An 18527-nucleotide genomic window follows, 5' to 3' on the forward strand; every position below is an offset into this window, starting at 1 on the left:
GCAGGACGTCGTTTCGTTTGCAAACGAAACGGATTTAAACTGGAAAGGGGCTCGAACCCGAAACCAGGCTGCTCCTGCGTGGCCGTCTCGTAATTCTGCTCCAAACGGTGTTTCTAAGGGCCCGATTCTGCCCGTGGCACTGATGCTCTGCCTGGGCTGCAGCCGCAGGGCCCCGCTGTAGCTTCGTGCTGGCATTACGGATCCCGCTGCTAATTCTTGCATCTCTGTTTCTTCGTTTCTTCCCTTATTCCCTCTCCAAAAGCCGCATGCCTGGAAGCCCCCTGGAGAAGAGGAGGTTGCCCTTTTCCTGCTAGTGCTGTAGACTTCAGGGGTTGGTTGTTATCTTTGGTTATCTAGCTGTATGAGTGGTGTCGATTCTTCATAAAGCTAGATAACCGAAAGTAAAAATAACCCCATTACACGCCTGAGGAGGATGTGGAGAAGAAAGGAAATTCACCGAGAGGAAGAGGAGGAAAACAAAAAGAAGAAATGAAAGAGAAAGGAAGGAGGAAGGTGAAGAAAACGAGAGGCGGAAAAAAGAAAGAACAGAGGAAAAAAAAAACAAAAAAAAAAAAAAAAAAAAACAAAGACAACTTTTTGAGACTGCAATTAAAACCGAGGTAGGATTTCATTATTTCTTGATTTCAAGACCCGATTTGCCTCCTTTTAAGAAAGCATTTTCTGGTTCTGTCTTGAGCAAAATGAGGATGGTGCCCTTTTTTTTTTTTTCGGCTGCTGACTATAATTGAATTAACAAAGTAAAACTTCCCATCAGATTGGGAATTAGGGAAGCCCAGGACCCAATCCGCAGCTCGAGGATGAACTCTCATTGCATAACAGCTCGGGTAGCATCACAGAACCCATAAATCAATACAGATTACCGTGCTGGATTATCTGTTTAATAAAGCAGCAACCGAGCACTGTTTATTAATGGTTGTTTTGCAGATATGAACATTGGATTCTTCTCTCTTCATTTTTTTTTTCCACACCCCCTCCCCCTCCCCCCCCCCCTACTATTTCCAATCTGTTTAGTTTCATTCTCTGACTGAGATAACTTGGTATCCAGATTAGGAAGAGTGATGCAATGATTTGGAAAATGGTTTCTTGCAGCTTTCTTTGTGTTTGTTTTGTTGTTTTCATTCCCTCTTTTTGCACCTCTGCCCAAACGCTCCCTTTCTTCTTCCAACCCTCTGCCTATGAGCGTCCCTTTGATCCGCGATTGGGGATTTATTAATGAAAATATCTGTTTAATTTGCCTTGGAAGCAGCATGAGATGAATGGGGGGAACTTGATTTTCTATTCTTTATCCTCTCCGACTGCCAATTCGCACCAATCCTCGCTCCCTTCACTTCTCTTGGCCTCTTCTTATGGAATCCAGGATTTCTGCTTCTTCTGCTTTAGAAGGAGATGGGGGGGGGGGGGGGGGGGGGGTGTCAGAGATGTGCACTGGGTGCTCCCCACCCTCTGCTATGGCCAGGTTGCTTAAACGCCACCCGCCCAACCTGGCTGCCCATTTGGACCGATGTCTTGATGCTGCTTTGAAGAACACAGAGCTCTTCAAGAGGGTTTTGATCTCATAACGGTGACACCAAGGTTGGGGGGGGGGGGAAAGGGGGGGCAAAGCTCTTAATAATAATAATTAAAAAAAAAAAGCACATGAGCCAGAGAAGCCAAACTGATTTTGGAAAGGAGTATTTGGAGCGTTGCACCTTGGGAGAGGTGTAGAGAAAGAGCTGGCTTTTGACCCGTGCTGGACCCGCTCGTTTTGCTCTTGCGCTCATCAGGACTTCGTTATTATTATTATTATTATTATTATATTTATTATTATTTATTTATTTTTATTATTTTTTAAAGGGAGAGGGAGCGTGGAAGAAACTGCCCCCGGGACTTTGTGCAGGGGAAGGCTGTAGTTCGGGATGCAGTGTGAGAGATGAGTCACGCTCCCATGGTGACTTTAATTTAATAAACGAGACCGTTTTCACCTCCTCACCCACAGCCCCTTAATTCAGGCTCACTCGGTGCATGTGCCTCTTCCCTGTACCAATTTCCTTGGGGACATCTTCAGGAAAGACCCCCCCTCCTACCATACCCACCCCTCCTGGGTGTGTTGGGTGCTGCTCTCGTCCTGCAGCCTGGGCCTGGAGCAGAGGGACGTTTCCATGCGCTCTCATTGTATCCCCTGCTGCTCCTCCAGGCTGCTGGCGCATCCCAGGCTGGGGACAAGTGGCAGAGAGTGGAGGGATGAAGGAGCTTTGAGGGCTCCTATGGGCTGTGCCTGAGTGTGGGATGGAGTCGGCCACCTGGCTTTGGTGGCAGCAGGATGTCACCGTGCTGCTGTCCCCTGTGAGGTGCCCGGCGTCACCAGCAGATGTTTGGGTGCAGGTGGGCATTGGGCACAGCCATGTGTCCTCGTGCAAGCGGCTCACTGGGGACAAGGCAGTGGGCGAGGTGCTTTTATTGCTGGGGAGAAGCCATGTGCCACCCTCCATTGGGCAGCGGATTGGGTCTGGGAGGAAGGGGGAGGGAGGACGGCGCCAATCAGGGGCTGGGAGCAGCGTGCCATCATCTTTTGGTTTTCCCAGGTGACCAATCCTGGTGGGCACGGGGCCGAGGCGGCGCTGCCATAGGCTGTGGTGCGATGCTGTCACCTGCTCAGCTCTAACAAAGGCAAGGGCAGAGATGGGGCTGGTGACCTGGGATGAGGGCAAAAGCTCTGTGAGGAATTTGGTGACCCACGGGGCAGAGGATGCTCAGTGTCCGACCCGCTCCCTGCTCACCCCTATCCCTGCTGGGTGCAATCCTGCACTCCCAAATAGGAACCAATGCTTGATAGCCCCATTTCTCCACCCCATGGGGCTCGGGACGCTGCCAGCTGCTCTGTATCTTAGCAGAGCTTCTTTACAATCTCATGCCATTGTGGCAGGTGAGCTTAACCTCATCCCCAGGCCTGTGGGAGCTGGAATCCTGCAGGCAGCTGTTTTCTACCTTTATTTCTTTCCTCCTCTTCCCACTTTGCTCCCAGAGCGTGCTGGCAATAGGAGCCCTGTGTGTTGGTGTGACGTTGATCTAAATTGCAGCTTATATGTGGCTGTTCAAGCTCTCTTGGACACTGTGATTTGAGTGGTTCACACTCAGCACTGTCTGCTCACCTCTCCCTTGTGTCCACCTGACTGCTGGAGACACTGATGGGAGGTAGGCTTGCATGTTCTGTATTGAGAGATCAGCCCTCCGTGCCCTTTTCATGCTTGAAGCAGTGCAGTTGGAGCAAAGAGAGGAGTAGAGGAGATATTAATTAATCGATGGGTCAGGGACTGATTGAGAAGAACCGACCTGTACAAATGCAGCTATTGACAAACGGTGATTTTCACTCGGCGCCTCATTTTCACCTTGAAATATCCTAGGGATGAGCCTCAGGTTGACTCGCTTTTGCTTTAAATAAATGGCTGAAGCCTTCCGAGGTCTCCAGCCCTCATCATCCTCACTGTGACCCATGGGCTGGGGAGGTGGAGAATAGTGCAATCGCAAAGAAACCGTACGTGTGTGTGTGCCTGAATGTAGGAATATCTATGTTTAGAACCCCAAATAATTGCAGCAGGGTTGCAGTTGCTGATGGATGGGTTCTGGTGATGCTCATGAGGGAGCAGTGGGGTTTTTTGGGGTCTGCGCCTCATCCTGTTCCCAAGGCAATGCTGTTAGGAATGTCAGGTCTGCGTGGGTCTGCTACTCATTGTCCTGGGGTTGCGTCTTTGTGTTGGGAGCAGCCGTTCCTCTCCAAATCATCAGGACTCCCAAGCCTTGAGGGTTTCCAAGGGTGTGATTTTCCCATTGGGATTACAAAAAAGCATCTCAGCGGGCGCTCTGAGATCCTGGAGGAACCGAATCGGGCCCTGTTGAATTTTGGCAGTGGGAACAGCATCCTGGGGCTGTGCTCTGCGTGAACTGTGTGCCCCTGAGCCCCGTTGCAAATTTGGGACTTTGCGCTGCTCTGCAATGGATCTTGCCATGCCCTGCATCAGCACTGGGCATCCCAGAGTGACATTTTCCCCTACAGCTTCCACCCCCCCCCAAAAAAAAAAAAAGCAATGAGGGTCTTTCTCCAATTCCCACCCCCTCAGCAAGCCACTGTGGCACATGGCATCCACCAAATGGGAGTCGACGGGTGCCCTGGGGGGACAGCTGATGGCATTTCCCTCAGCAACGGCTGGGAGGAAAATGCTGAGCTAGGCACTGGTGGGGCTGGGTTGGTCGCTGTGATGCTCTGAGGGTGATTGGATGTGAAAGCAGAGCTGCTGGCAGCTTCTCTGCTCCCTGTGCTGAGGAGGTTTGGCTGGCCTGGGACAATGTGCCTTAAAAATAGTCCTAGAGCCACGTTCTGGTTGCCCTGCAGGGTTTTTAGGGATGGAGATAGTGCCAGCTCTGCTCTCTGCCTTCTCTAGAATGCAATGAAAAAGGGATGGCTGCTGGCCGGGGGGGTCAAGAGCAGGCAAGCATCTGCAAAGCAGTGCTGTCATGGTGGGTTTTGCTGGAAAAGATGGGAAATCAGTTGAGAGCTGAATCACAGAGAGCGGATTGCTGAGGTCTGTGAGGGTGGGAGCAGCTCCTGGCTGAACTGTGCTCCGATCAGCGGTCTTGTGCCGGTGTGACATGAGGATTTGCCCTGCTGCTGCTGAGAGCCAATGCTCGTGGCTACGATGCTGAGCTGTGTAATCCCTAAGCTGTGGCTCTGACAGACCTAGGAGGTGTAAAAATCATTCTAATTCCACTTCCAGGGCTTTTGGTGTCACCGGGGCAGGGGCAAAGGGGGCAGTGCCAAGTGTGTGTGAGCTCGGTCTTAAATCCCTGCACCTGGATCTCGGGGGGGAAATGTGATTAATAAGTGCTGGGGGTGAGCATGGGTTTGTGTGACGTGGGCATTGCCCACCTCAAAATTGTTTTGTTTGGAGGAAAAAAAAAAAAGAAAAACAAGTATTATGTATCTGTCCTTGGATCCATTTTGTTCCCTTTGAAAGGCACTGTGTGAGTAATGGGGATTAGATGAGGGACTGCAGGACTGTGATCCCCTTTTGGAGGCACTGAGTGCTTCCTGGGAAGGAGGAAGAGCTTCCCTTGAGGTGTTAACTTCGTTCCAGCTCTTCCTCCTGCTCTGCTTTTCAGTCGGTGTCAGAGGGAGGGAAGTGCCCCATACCCTACAATTAGGGCTGGTGGGTTCTGTGTAGGTTCCTCAGCCCCAAGCTGGTTTTGTAGCCTCCTGAGCCCCCGACCACCATGAGGTGGGCTGTCTTCATCTCCCACGAACGAACTGAAAGGGGAAAAATAAAAGGAATGGTGTCTTTGGATGGCCTGGAAGTGCTCTCTGGAGATGCATATGGAGTTGATGGGAAAGGAGTGGGGAAATGGGAATGTTACGCTGGCTGATGAAGGCTATCAAGGATGGAGTTGGCTTGGAAGCTTGTGTTGATGCCATGCAGAGCTGTTGGTGTCCAGGGACTTGCGGGTGCTGCAGGGGGTGAACGGGCCTCTGATGGCTGCGGGTTCTGCACAAACTCTGGGAGTTTGCTCCCTTCCTCTGCTTTGGTTTAAGCTTTGACCAACCGAAGCCCAGAGAAACCCGCTCCTCATGAAAACATACATGTATCTATGATATAAAATCTCAAGGCCATTCCACTCCTGAGGAGCTGGATGCTTTCTGGAGCACGCACTGCTCACGGCCACAGAACCCACGGCTGCAAGGCTCTCTGCTTTGCGGGTTGCCATGGAAAACCAGGATTATTCAGCTTGTGCACGGGCAGAGGAGGCCAGCACCATCGTTTTGAACGTGCACCGTGCTGGCCCTGGTGGGAGCCTCGGCGTCCTCCGTGCTCTCCTCCTGCAGCCCCAGCCCCTTGGCTGGGCTCTTATCTCCAATAATCCTCCCATAAGAGGGCTTTCTGCTTGTTATGACACCCAGTGAAAGCGTGGGAGAAAGATCCTTTCTTCACCCTTGTCCTCCGCAGCCAGCCACTAGCCTGAATGGGAGGCTTTTTTGTGTCCCTGTGTGCCTGACTAATTGAGCTGAAGGACTTGCGTCTGGAAGGGCTTGAAAGGGACTTTTGTTGCTGCTGCAGAGTTTGTGGAAGGCGAATGAGCACTGCTTTCTTAAGGGATGCGGGTCCTGGGCAAATTTGACTCTCAAGTGCTCACGCCTCTGAGGTCTTTGGGAAAATTAGGGAGGAAAGAAAAAAAAAAAGGGCGGTGGGTTTGCTTGCTTGCTTGTTTTCTTGCTTTTTTTTTTTTTCTTGCTGAAAAATGGAGCCTGGCCCCCAAATGCTTCGTGAGCCGGCTTTAAAACAGGGCTGAGAAAAAAGTGAGATGAGAAAATCATGGTTTAAAAATAACCGTGCTGCCTCCTGCGTCCTCAGGGCTGGCACTCGAAGCACAAATCCCCTGCAGGACCTCAGGAAGAATTGAGGTTCTACCGTCCAACAGCACTTCCCAGCCTTGTGCTGCCCCGTGACGCTGGGAGCTGATGGGCCCCCAGCACTGCCCACACCCCTCTGTTTGCTGCTGCAAAATCCTCCTTCCCCTTTTTGCCTTTCATGCAATGGACGAGGTGGGAAGTTGTGGTTTGTGCTACGGGTGCTTTCCTTAGGGCATGGATTTGTCCCATCAGAGCTGTTTGTGCGCTGTTTGGGGTGCAAAAGCACTTGGCGTCGCTCCGTGCGTGGTGCTTCCGATGTGCCCTTGTTCATTTCTCATGACATCCTCATCCAGGATGGGGAAAAACTGGGGATGTACTCCAGAATGCAGCTGGGCTTTCTGACAGCAGCCATTGGTGCCACTGGGGGAGGATGCTTGGCCGCCCTGTGTCACCCCAACCACGTTTCCCTACACAATGCACCTTCCAGGCATTTTCTTGGTGCTGCTGGAGACGGTGACGAGTAAAAATGTTGACAGAGCTGGAAAATTCAAGTGAGGACCAAGGCCTCGCATCCCCTGGTGGCGCCATCCCAAAGCCATTCTGCCTTTCCTCTCCCCCTGACCTCCAACTTCTGCAAACAGTGGTTTCTCTTAACACCTCAGTGTAAAAATTCTTCTCTTTTCTTCTCTTTATCAGTTTTCCTTTTTTTTTTTTTTTACCTCCCCAGCCATATCATTCCCCAAGCTGCCAGATTGCACTCCTATAAACGTGGATAAACATGTTCATTTTGCCAGTGAGGTTCTGGCACAAAGCAGCTGTAAGCATTTTTGGAAGCTGACTTCCAATGGGGTAGGAGGGAGGCTGCGTGTGTTGGCCTTTCCATGCCCCAAAGCTCTGCTTTGTGCCTCTGGGCAGCCAAAATGATCTCCTCAGGGCCGAAGAGGTGATGAGAAACAGAGCAAAGGGGGGGTGAGGCAAATGAGAATGGCTTCTAAGGCGTCAAATGGGGTGGAGAAGGAGGAGGATGGAAAAGCAGGACTTCCTTTAATAATAACGATATTAATAATAATGGCGAAAATGATTAAAAATGGTTAATAACACTTTATTCATGTCGCTCAGTGGGGGGAGGTTTGATAAAGCCGAGTGATTTCCACGCTGTGCTAAAAAGCATCAACTCTCCTTTCAGCCACCTCCGCTCCTCCTTTGCTGCGGCGCTGGGGATGCCATTGACTCCAGGTACGTGCAAAGTCCCACCCTGTTATCACCTCTCCTAAATGACAATTTACACACGATCTGTGCAATCCTAAGGAAGCATCTGCAGCATCTTCCTGAGGAGGTTTGCTTTCTCAGCTCCGTAATGACGCTGCACCTCAGGCATTAGCGATAAGCGGCTGTTGGCACCGGGACGGCTGCACCCACCAACCTCCCACCCCGTGTGTGCATTTAATTCATGAAAAATCAATATGGAAAAGGATGGTAAGAATGAAAATCTCCCATTTCCATCTTTCTGGAATCGCTTCTGTACTCGGAAATGGAAAGCAACTGGAGGTGCACTCAGCAGCAGAGCATGGCTGGGAGATCCTCAGCTAGAGGACAGAGGGTAAACACAGAAACCCACACTGCAGTTTTATTTTTATTCCTCCCTCATCCTTATTTTGGTAAGGAGGGGTCCATTCGTCTATTTCTTTATATTGTGACCCTTGAGGCTTGCAGAAAGGCTCAACATTTTAGCTTGCAAAACGGCCTGGGATCAGGTGTAAGACATAAAGAGAGCACGCATTCCAATGCATGGAAACGCAATATTATTAATGCTAATCAATAAAAGGGTGGCTATTAATGACTGAGCCATAAGCTGTGCATGCACCTCGCCTCCCTGCAGCAGGCACACAGCTCTGCCCTGGGGTTTTTGCTTCTAGCCCAGCGTGGCCTTGGTGTGCTTGGATCATCCCAGGCGCATTGCAGCACCGCTGCATCGTGGCCATGGTTTCCCATGTGCTCTGTCCCTCCCAGGTGATGCCACCATGAGAAACGCTGTCAGTTTTTCTTTTATTTACTGCTTTTATTCCCTTGATACCAAAAAAAAAAAAAAAAAAAAAAAAAAGAGAGAGAGAGAAGGCTGGGATTTCAGCAACGTCATATTTTTGCTGGGAACAATGGGACAGTGGTTCTGCACCCTCCTGGATGCCCATGTCCAAAACTTGGAGGGTGCCATCACCCTTTGCCCATGCACCACAATGACGCATTTCTCATCTGTTTGATAGCAGCCCGTTGGGTTTTTTCCCCCTCCCTTTCCTTTTTTTTTTTCCTCCTTCTTTTCCTTTTTCCTCCCTCCATTTCTGCGTTTCAGCCTTTGTCTCATCTCCCACCACCGGCGCCTAATGAAGGGGCAGCCACTCCCACGCCAATGGAGTTTTTGTTGTTCTTGTTTTCCTGGTGCTTTGTTCCCCTTCCCACCCTCCCTGTGGCCCTCATCCCACGCTTATGGGGATCCCAGTAAGGGCACGGGGTTGGGGTGCCTGGGAAGGGACGGAGCAGCACAAAGCCCGAGCGCGATGAGGGTTCTTGTTGTCATGGTTGTGTGCGAAAGAGTTAACCCATTAGCAATTCTGAGCCCTTCTTCCGATAGTTAAACCTGATTTGCATGCATTTGCATAATGAATGTCATTTGCATTCCTGGAGGTTGGCTACTTCTGTGGGAAAAGTCAAAGCGGGATTGCAGGGAGGGCGAAAAAGGGGGGGGGGGGGGGGGGGGGGGGTGAGAAGGGAGGGGGGTCGGTGAAGAAAGGAGGGAAGATTTCCCTGCGCCCCACGCGTCTCCCTGCCCCCTCCTCTGTCCTCGCCCAAACGTTGCACACGTCTTTCCCTTTTCCCCCCATTTATTTTTCCCCCCTCGATGCCTTCCTGCCTCTCCCTGCCATAGGATAAAGCCGGAACATAAAGCCAAGGGCGGATGGGCCGCGTCGAGGCGAGCGCATCCTTCCAGCTCACCCCCCCCCCTCTGTTCCCCTCCTTTAATTTCCCCCTTCTAATTCCATCTTGGCTCTTGTTCCCTGCACCCTCGTACGCAGGGGGCTGCGGCCCTCTCCCTCCCCTCTCCGTGGGTGCATGCGTGCTGGAACGGTAGCAGAAAGGGAAAAAAAAGGTGCGAGCCACCATTTTAGGCAGCCAACATAAAATGGCCGATGCTCGCTCGTGGCTGCAGCCACCCCACCTCTCTGCCTGTGGTCCCATATCCCACCCATGCCCCCATGTCCCACAATGGCCCCACACCCCACTCGTGCCCCGTGTGCTCACCCTAGCCTTGCTCACCCACGTTTGCCCTTTCCCACCCATGGTGTTCGCTCCAGCATCACCCCCAGATCCTCTCCTTTGGATTCATTCCCCATTTCTTCAGTGGGTGTAAGACCAACGTGAGTGTCCAGTCCTTTCTACAACATGTTTTGGGGTGGTCGTTAAAATTTGCTCTGTGTCATGGGGGATATTTTGACTCGCATTTTGCCAAATGATCTTGCAGTGGCTCCAGCCCACGTTTGTATTCTCATGTATTGCAGAAATACTAACGAAGCAGCTGTTTGATTATTTTTTTTCCCCCTTTTCTTGGATTAATTGAGAATGTTTTGTGGCTGTTTAAAGATTGGGGGGGGAATAATATCGGTGTGAAACACAACCAAGAACATCCTTGCACTGTACGTGGCCCATAGGGCCTCACGTGCCCAATGGAAGGTTTGTAGGGACAGAAATGACGGCGTGAGGTCGGACAGGAGCAGGAACATCGCCTGATCTGCTGGGAGCTTCTTGATGGACAGATTCTGTCCTGATGCTTGAGGTTTTTATTTTGGGGTGCTTTCTCTGCAGAGCCCATTGTGGGTGGCTGCTGTTTTGGTGGGGATCTCAACGCTCCATGAGGTTGTGTTGGTGCTTCCTGATGTCTCTCCATCTATCCGTCGCCAAGAGAGCAAGAAACCTGAAGGTCTGAATGTATGGAATGAGCTGAACCCCAAATCTCTTTTTTCTTCCCATCGGGTTGGAGCATGAACTCCATCACCCCATGCCCATTTTGGGGCTGAGGCCGCCATCCTCATGCAGACATTGATCCCTCGGAGGTGACCCAGCAGCTCCAGCCCCGCGCGTGCAGGAATGGGCACTCATTCCCTAACACCCACAAAAATGCTTTAAGGCTCTTAGCTGCTCAGCTGAGCTGGAGCTGCTCAGCTGATTTCTCACTGCTCAGACTGGGGGGGGGAGGAGGGAGATGGATTTTTGTGCCTTTTTCTCTCTTTTTATGCTGAGATGCAGTCATGGAGTGGACGTGGGCTGGGGGATGGAGCTTTGGTTTCACTGCTCTGTGTTGCTGAGCCTCCATCCTTGGCTTATTGCTTCCTTTCCACTGCTCGCTCCTCTTGGCTTCTGTGCTGTTATCAATGATTTGTGGGACTGAAGGGCAAGAGAAAAGGATCTTTCTTTGGCCCCAGTGTCTTCCCTTATTAAATGTGCCAAGTAAATTTGGCACTGTGTGCTTAAATCTATGAGTAGCCCATGAATTGCCATGGGTGAAGCAAGGTTTATGTGGAGAGGAAATACACAAGGCAAACCACTACGTAAAAAACAGATCTGTGCTGGCCAACCCAGGACAGAACAGAGCAGTGGGGTGGGGAAAGTAGCATGTGGTCCTACTGAGCTGCAGGGTTGCCTTGGATGGCTATGCCACAGCACTCAGCATCCCCAGATCTGCACAAACTTTGGGTCTTGGGGCTGAGCTTGAGGTTTTTCAGCAGCTCTGGTGACGGAGGGAAGCCTGGGGACCACGGCTCCTCATGAGGCAGGTGAAAAAAAGGGGTTCTTTTGAATGGAATTTATTTGGCTCTGCCTTATAACTCCTGGGCTGGATGTCCATGGAGATGAGGGATGCTGAGTGAATTCTGTGGCCGTAATCATCTGTAGTGCAGATTGGGGGGCACTTGGGCTGACATTTATCCTTCTCTCATTTCCTTTTCTCTTTCTCTCCACTAGCGCAGAGAGTAGCTTCCCCTGCTCTGATGCTCCACGCTTTTCCTGGCCAGCCAAGAGTAATGCTTGAGTCCTGGTGGAAGTTCATTCAGAATTGCCTGGTAAGAGCCTAATTTTCATGGCTATCCATAAACCCAAGCTCCTTGGACTGAGTAGACTCCAGCACCTGCCCCATGGGCACAAGGACCAGGCTACAGGGAGCATGGTGTTGCTGCTCACCATGCACTGCCCAGCTTCTCATACCCCTATAGTTTTTTTCCATGATCTCTTATTGCTGTTTTATTCACTCCCAATCCTCCAAGCCCACAAGCAACATCCTTTGAGGCGCTTATTTGCTGGTAAATCTGGGGAAGAGGGGAAGGAGCTGCTGTTGCTTGTGGTTTTCAACTTTGATCATATCTCTCTATTGCATGAACACAGGAGTGGAGGCTGGAAAGGAAAACCACAACCACAGCAGAGCCTGGATATGGGAAGCTGCTAGCAGGACCCATCTTGGGGACGGTCGCTGTGTGTGCCTTCCTCCATCCTCCTCCTCCTCCCAGCAGCTGGTGATGTGGAGCAGCACAGAGCAAGCCTGTAAGGACAGCAGGAGCACTTTGGGGATGGGACACAGCACCATGCCACACTGGTGAGACTGGGGGGCACAGTGGGGGGGGGGGGGGAGCACAGGTGAGGTGCTGGGTCTGCGGATGGGACGGGGCATTTATTAACGTGGCGCAGCTGAAACGGGTGCTCTGCCAGTGGTCAAGGCTGCTCCACAAACTGAGCATTGTTTCCCAGTTAGGTTCAGCGCATTTTCCCCGCTCCCCCCCTCCCTTCCCCTTTCCTCTCCTCTCGCCTTTGCACAAAGATGCCATTGTGCTGGGAGCTCGGTGATGGCAGAGTTGTTATTGGGTTCAAAAAAAAAAAAAAGAAGGGAAAAAAAAAAAAAAGAGAGAGAGAGAAAAGAAAGAAGTGGGGAGGGGGGACCCAACAAGGTGAAGAGGTTTAAATCAGCTTAGCCCAAATGCCAATTAAAAACCAAAGAGGATTAGGCTTGTGATCAGCAGAATAGACCATCATTGTGCCCAGCTGAGGGTCCCCGCTCTGGCAGTGCAGGGTCCAGCTCTCCAAGCAATGTGGCCAGGGTGTGGGCAGCAAAAGCACTGGGGTTCCTGGTGGGAGCACCTTTCCTTCCGTGTGTTTTTGCTTTGTTTGAATTGCATGCAGGCACTCTTGCCTCGTTTTGAGCTCAGCTGAACAAGGAGAGCTCTTGGTCTCTCTGTCAAGGTCTCTTTGGTCTTCCTTAAATTGCTTTTGGGCTGGGTTGGGTGCCGTCGTGCTGTCCTCATAGGAGCAAGAGGGCAGCATTCTGACCTCTGCTCCTGACAGTGCGCATCACCCTCAGTCCTGAGGGTGATGGAAACACCAGGAGCATCACATGAGCTGTCCTGCAGCCAGAGAGTCACAGAATCACCTGAGCTGGCAAGAGCTTGGAGCTGAAACGCATCCATGAATGTGACCTGCTGCATTTCATCCTTGTCATGTCCCCTTGTACCACGAGGCTTCACCCATTTGCTCCAACGGCCTGCTATTCTGTTTGGTTCAGTGCTCCTGTGCCATCCTCCAGCTTGGAGGAACTGAGCTCTCCAAAGATGTGCGTGATGCCCGTGGGGAGCCCATGGTCCTGGTTGTACCCTGGGGTGGGTGAGGTGGTGGTGTGTGCTCTGCCCTGCTCTGAGCATCTCTCCTGAGGCACTTCTGCTCTGGCCAACGCACTTCTTGCAGTGCTACAGCTGTTCTGATGAGGGGCTTCGCCTTGCAGGATGTGGCTGTAGGATGAGGATTGCTCAGCCACCAACTTGCTCCCTGTCCTCAGTACGGTGCTGGGATGGCACACATTCCTGCTCCTGGGTTTCAGCTATTTAACTCCAGCATCTCTTTTGCATGGGTGCAGTCTTAGACGCTTCTTTTTCAGACTGATGCTGTGTATAGGCTGGGGCACTCAGGGACTGAGAGCCCATTGGACCATGTCCCATAGGCATCTTTCCCTGTGCTACATGAAGGCCCATGGGAGAAGCTGTGCTGAGCTGTGGAGGCCCCAGCAACGAACGCAAAACACTCCAGGTCTCGAGCCATAGTGAGGAAACAGGAGGGAAAAAAATGGCCTTTTTTCTGACTTAGGAGAACCTGGGCACCTGAAATATCAGCAGAGGGAGCACAGTCACAGGGTGCAGAGCACGGGCGGTGGGTGCAGGAGGCTGGGATGCTGCTGGTGGGGAGGTGGGGATGGCAAAGGGGTTTTCTCCCCCCACGCATCGCCCAAACGCGACTCCCAAGGGTGCTGCATCCTTTCGACCCAGGGATGCTGATGGGCTCCCAGCGAGCCCAGAGGCTGTGGGATCGAGGAGAGGAGACCAGCCCCATCCCCTTTTGTCGCCGCCGTGTAATTTATGATATGAGAGAGGACCATTGTCTGGACCCATCCTGTATTTTTTCCGAGGGCTTTGCCTCTCTTCCCAGCCCCCCGCTGTGCCGCCACTACTGTACCGTTGCTATGGGACGAGCTCCCCGCGCCGCCGCTATGCGAGCAGAACCAGGGAGGGCTGAACGCTGCGCCTGGACCCATCTGGAGCCCCGAGCCCCTCTGCCGGCAGCATCGCAGCCCCGCTGACGTGCCCAGAGCCTGGGAATGGGGCTTTCAGCCCTTCCAAGTTCACGGCCACTGGAGGCATTCAGCTGCCGGGGGGGCAGTGGGAGCAGGGCCGTTTGGCTCCATTCTCCCTTCCCCTCCGCCTTTCAGCGGCGCGATGTCCTCGCCGCATACAGATCCCCCATCCCTTTCTCCTCCTGACAAGTGCGCACATAAATAAATTACCCCCACCGGGCGAGTGTGGAACAATCTGTCCCCTAAATTCTATTCATCGCCAGACAGGACCCATTATTCCCCCGATTAAAGCCGCTGGAGTAGCTTGCAAGGGTTACAGTTACTCTGTCAAACTGTAAATAAGACACTAAAAATAAAGGGTGCTGGTGAGAGAGGGAGAGAGAGGGGGGAAAGGGAAGCCAGACTAATGCCTGCTGCTAGGGAAACCGAATGAATCCCTAATGATGCCTGTGTACAAACAGCAAATAATGAAGGAAAAGTGACAAACGGACCTCGGCCGCGCTTTGGGATGCAGGAGGCTCCGTGTCACCCCGCTCCCATAGGGCCTGCAAAGGGGTGGTGGGGATCCAGACCTTGCTTTGCTTATGCAGGGATGCAGGTCTTGCTGACGTGCTGATTTTAGGGATGCTGTCTCCTCCGGAGTCTGGCACAGGGGAGCATCCATCAGTTGTGCCCGTGGAGCAGAGGGCTGTGGGGTGTCCCCCAATGGGCTGAGCTGATCCCAAGCACTTTGCTTTGCCCCCTTGCCTGTGATGGATTGCAGTGGGGGAGCACACAGCCACAATCCATTTCCCCTCTTGCAGTTTCCTTGCCAGCTAGAAAAAGTACAGTTGTTCACTTCTCTTCCTCTTGTCCCATAAAGCCCACGACCAGAGGCCAAAGCCCACAGGCAATGTGTTCACATGGGGTTTTACCTCAATTCCAAAGGGGTAAAGACAGAAGGGGTTTATTTCAGGTCCATCTCAGAGCATTCTCATTGCTGCCAGTCTTATGAACTGGGAAAAGCCATCAGGCTGAAGCTGCCCATGAGTACTGACATGGATCCTTGCTTGGGGAGGCTTGAAAAACCTGCAGCAAGGAGAGGCAAAGAGTGGGGCATCTCCAAGTGGTGCTGATGCTCATCTGGAGGAAATGGAGCCCAGGAAGGGGACCTGGAGAAGATGTCCTGGGTGGGAAGTGCTGCAGTTTGCCTTCCTGCAGCAGAGCCATGAGGTGGGGGTCCACAGATGCTCGCAGTCCCTCCAGAAGCATTGCTCACACCAATATTGTTCACCAGCCAGGCCAAGCTGGGGCTGAGCAGCTTTCCTTCCACCTCAGGGTGATGGAAAAAAAATAATAATAATAACAAAACACACAAAAAAGAAGAAACAAAAACTCCTTTTCACCTACTTTTTGGCTGTGAAGCCACATGGCTCCAAAGCAGAGCAATCCTGTGTGCTCCCCCTGGCCTGCTCCTCCTAACCCTAACCCTCACCCTTACCCTTACCCTATCCTTGCTGGTGACACTGTTGGGGATTCAGTCCTCACGTAACACTTGAGGCTGTGCTGCTGCTCCCTATGGAGATGTAGCACCTGCAGGGCTGGGTGGAAGCAGAGATCCCCAAGTTCCCCACTCCAGCTGGGTAAAGATTGAGAACAATTTAGGAAAAACACACTTAGTGTCGTTTTATCCTTGGCTTTCATTTATTAATGGGAGGAGGGATTCTCCTCTGAGGCTGCAGAAGATGTGGAAAATCAGGCAGACCTTTGGCATTCGCTCTCCTCATTCCGGCGCAGTTTCGTGTCTGCCCACCCCTCTCTTTTCATGAGCTTTTCCCCGGATCATCCAAGTGAGTGATTTCCCACCTATGGACACGATCTAGATATATCAAGTCAGTGTAAAAGCTGCTTAGGAGCTTGTAAGAGCTGCAGCCGACCCCTTCTACGGTCAAGGATTGGGATGAGGTGCACCTCTGACTGAACCCTCAGTTCCAGGCTGTGAAGGTGTTTGCCAGCATAGCAGACATGCAGAGCACACGCAGTAACAGCCAGGTAGCTTGAGTGGCTGAATCATCATGACCTCCTTTTAAAGTCCATTTAAATGCTTCCCCGCAGGCTCGTATAGGGCTGTTCAGGACTTCATTTGAATAAATAAGTGCAGAGGTACAGGAGGAGCATCCCCACCACCCCCTGGAAGCCCCCAGCACCAGTAATGGCACCAGAAAGCAGGCAAGCTGGGAAGGAGCTCCGTGCTATATATTCCATAAAGTAGAGTAATTAAGTATTGCTAGTTTTGATGACTTCAAACAGAGCGACTCCGGGAAATAAGCCCCTTCTTTATAATTAGTGGGATTTCCTCCGCATCAAATGGGGAGATTGATTCTTTAATCTGCTCACATGCTTTTGATTTGGTCTCTCAGCCGCTTGTACCAACTGCTTCCACTCCCTGCTCTTGCTGATAAAACCTTACAAAAGGAGATTTTGGGAAGGCGTGACCAGAGCTGAGGTCTGGGATTTTTTGTTCTGTGTGGCTGTTTTGTGTGTTCTTAAGTTGCTCGAAATGATGGAAGCGATGAAAAACAAAACGCCCATTAAACATCCGCCTTAAGTTGGGTGCTGGCTGCTGAGTTGCTGCTGCTCTGCAGAACGTTGCTCAGTCTTTGCGTGCTCTGAGCACCTCTGAAACGGACGCACTGCAGAGCAGGAACACAGGGATGGGTGCAGCATCACCTTGGCTTGGCCCCTTGCGAGCAGCAATGTCGAGCACAGGTCATGCAATTAGGGAGCGGTGAGCATGTAACTGTGCAATTATGCAAATGGGGACCAAAATCACTGTTTTCAGCAGAAATGCCTGAAGATGAAGGCAAGGAGCTCTGTGCAGCCTTGATTTAAGCAGAGACTTCCAGCGTGACCCCATGGGGATGAGCAGGGAGAGGGTGGCACCGCGGCCAGAACAAAGCCTGAATGGTGGCGCCCATATTTACAGCTGTATTCTTCCCATTTCAGATGGAGAACACGAAGCTGGAAGAGGGAAAAAATCAACAGCAGAGAAGAAAAGAAAGGAAACGAAAGTCTCCAAACTCAGGAAATCCGTGTTAATTGCTTACAAATGTCTCCATCTCAAAAATTATCCAACTGATGTTGTCGTGCTTTTTTTTTTTTGACAGCCTGTCTGTTATATATATTTTTTTAAATATTCATGCACCGAAATCTAATTACTAGGCAAATTTAATGATAATGAAATGAAGGCACTTTAGCAGAAAGCACGGGGCCTTGTTAATATTTTCTCAATCTCTGTCTTGTTCGTATTTTTAAAGCATTTTTTTTTGTTTTCACCACCGCCTCTCTTGCAGTAAAAAAGAATTGCCAAAAATAAAACTTGAATTGCTGGAAATGTTTGTGGTGCCTCTTTTTATAATGATGGGGAATTTGTGAGGTGATTAAAGGTGTTGGACAAAAAAATCTATATACATAAAAATCAAGTGAGCCAAACGTAATTGGGGAAGGCAGATGAAGTATTGCTGTTAGGGAACGTTAAGGGGATGGGTGGATGGAGGAATGGATGGATAGATAGATGGATGGATAAATGGATGGATAAATGGATGGATAGATGGATGGATGGATAAATGGATGGATGGATGGATGGATGGATGGATGGATGGATGGATGGATGGATGGATGGATGGATGGATGGATGGATGGATGGATGGATGGATGGATAAATGGATAAATGGATGGATGGATGGATGGATGGATGGATGGATGGATGGATGGATGGAGCCACACGATGCATATGGTGCTCAAACTCCTTCTGCACCTGGCAAGCCCCACCTGAGACCCATAAGCAAACAGGAGCACCTGTGGCTGCTGCTTGAGTTAAAGCCAGTTGCAGAAATGCTTTGCTTTCTCCTGGTTTTGCTGCAGTTTGTGGTGTGTGTCCCTGCTCTGTGCCATCCCTTGCTCCTGCCTCTCATCTTCCTTTGGTCTCTAGCTTTACTCTGTGCTTTAGAGCGTGGTTGTTTTCTTACAGTGGGTGATGTGACAGGTTGGAGTGAGGCTGTGGGTGAGCCCAAGTCATCCCTGTGGGGTTTGCTCCTCCAAAGGACTCTGAGGAAAATTGCTTTGGCAGAGTTTGGAGTGCTTTGGTGGAGGTGGGGAGGTGCAGCCAAATGAAATTTGCTGCTGAAGATTTGGGGTCTGCATTTTAAGGCCTGCACGTGACACTCACTGATGCACCCAAGGTCTTCGGGTCCCTTCTCTGAGCCCATCCTTGTGATGTTGCTCCTGTCCCAGCCCAATTAGGCACAGTGTCAAGAGGAGGTCAGTGAAACAGGAGGGGGTTGAAGGCTTTGTCTTTGGATCTCCAGTTCCAGGACCCCTCAAGTGCAAGCAGCAATGGCTTTTCCAGTCCTCTTCTGTGCTCCTTCACCCATGCCTCTGCTCCCCTGTGGTGCAGTTTGATGTTTAGTTCTGTGCTAAAAGACTCTGACACATCCA

The 18527-nt window shown here is 51.2% G+C and overlaps 1 long non-coding RNA gene across 4 annotated transcripts; it reads left to right on the forward strand.

Annotated features, from left to right (window-relative positions):
- Window positions 1–422: 422 nt before the first annotated feature.
- On the forward strand, window positions 423–17424 carry LOC128090649 (uncharacterized). Of its 4 annotated transcripts, XR_008211038.1 has the most exons (6): window positions 423–620; window positions 7584–7997; window positions 10253–10367; window positions 11408–11505; window positions 11825–12032; window positions 17037–17424. It is a non-coding gene; the product is annotated as an uncharacterized LOC128090649 (long non-coding RNA). The 4 variants fall into 4 exon arrangements; XR_008211035.1 differs by having other exon boundaries at window positions 10253–11505; XR_008211037.1 differs by having other exon boundaries at window positions 7584–7633; window positions 10253–11505.
- The last annotated feature ends 1103 nt before the right edge of the window (window positions 17425–18527 follow it).

This window comes from Tympanuchus pallidicinctus, unplaced genomic scaffold, assembly GCF_026119805.1.
Source record: "Tympanuchus pallidicinctus isolate F22 unplaced genomic scaffold, pur_lepc_1.0 scaffold48, whole genome shotgun sequence".
Classification (NCBI taxonomy): domain Eukaryota; kingdom Metazoa; phylum Chordata; class Aves; order Galliformes; family Phasianidae; genus Tympanuchus; species Tympanuchus pallidicinctus.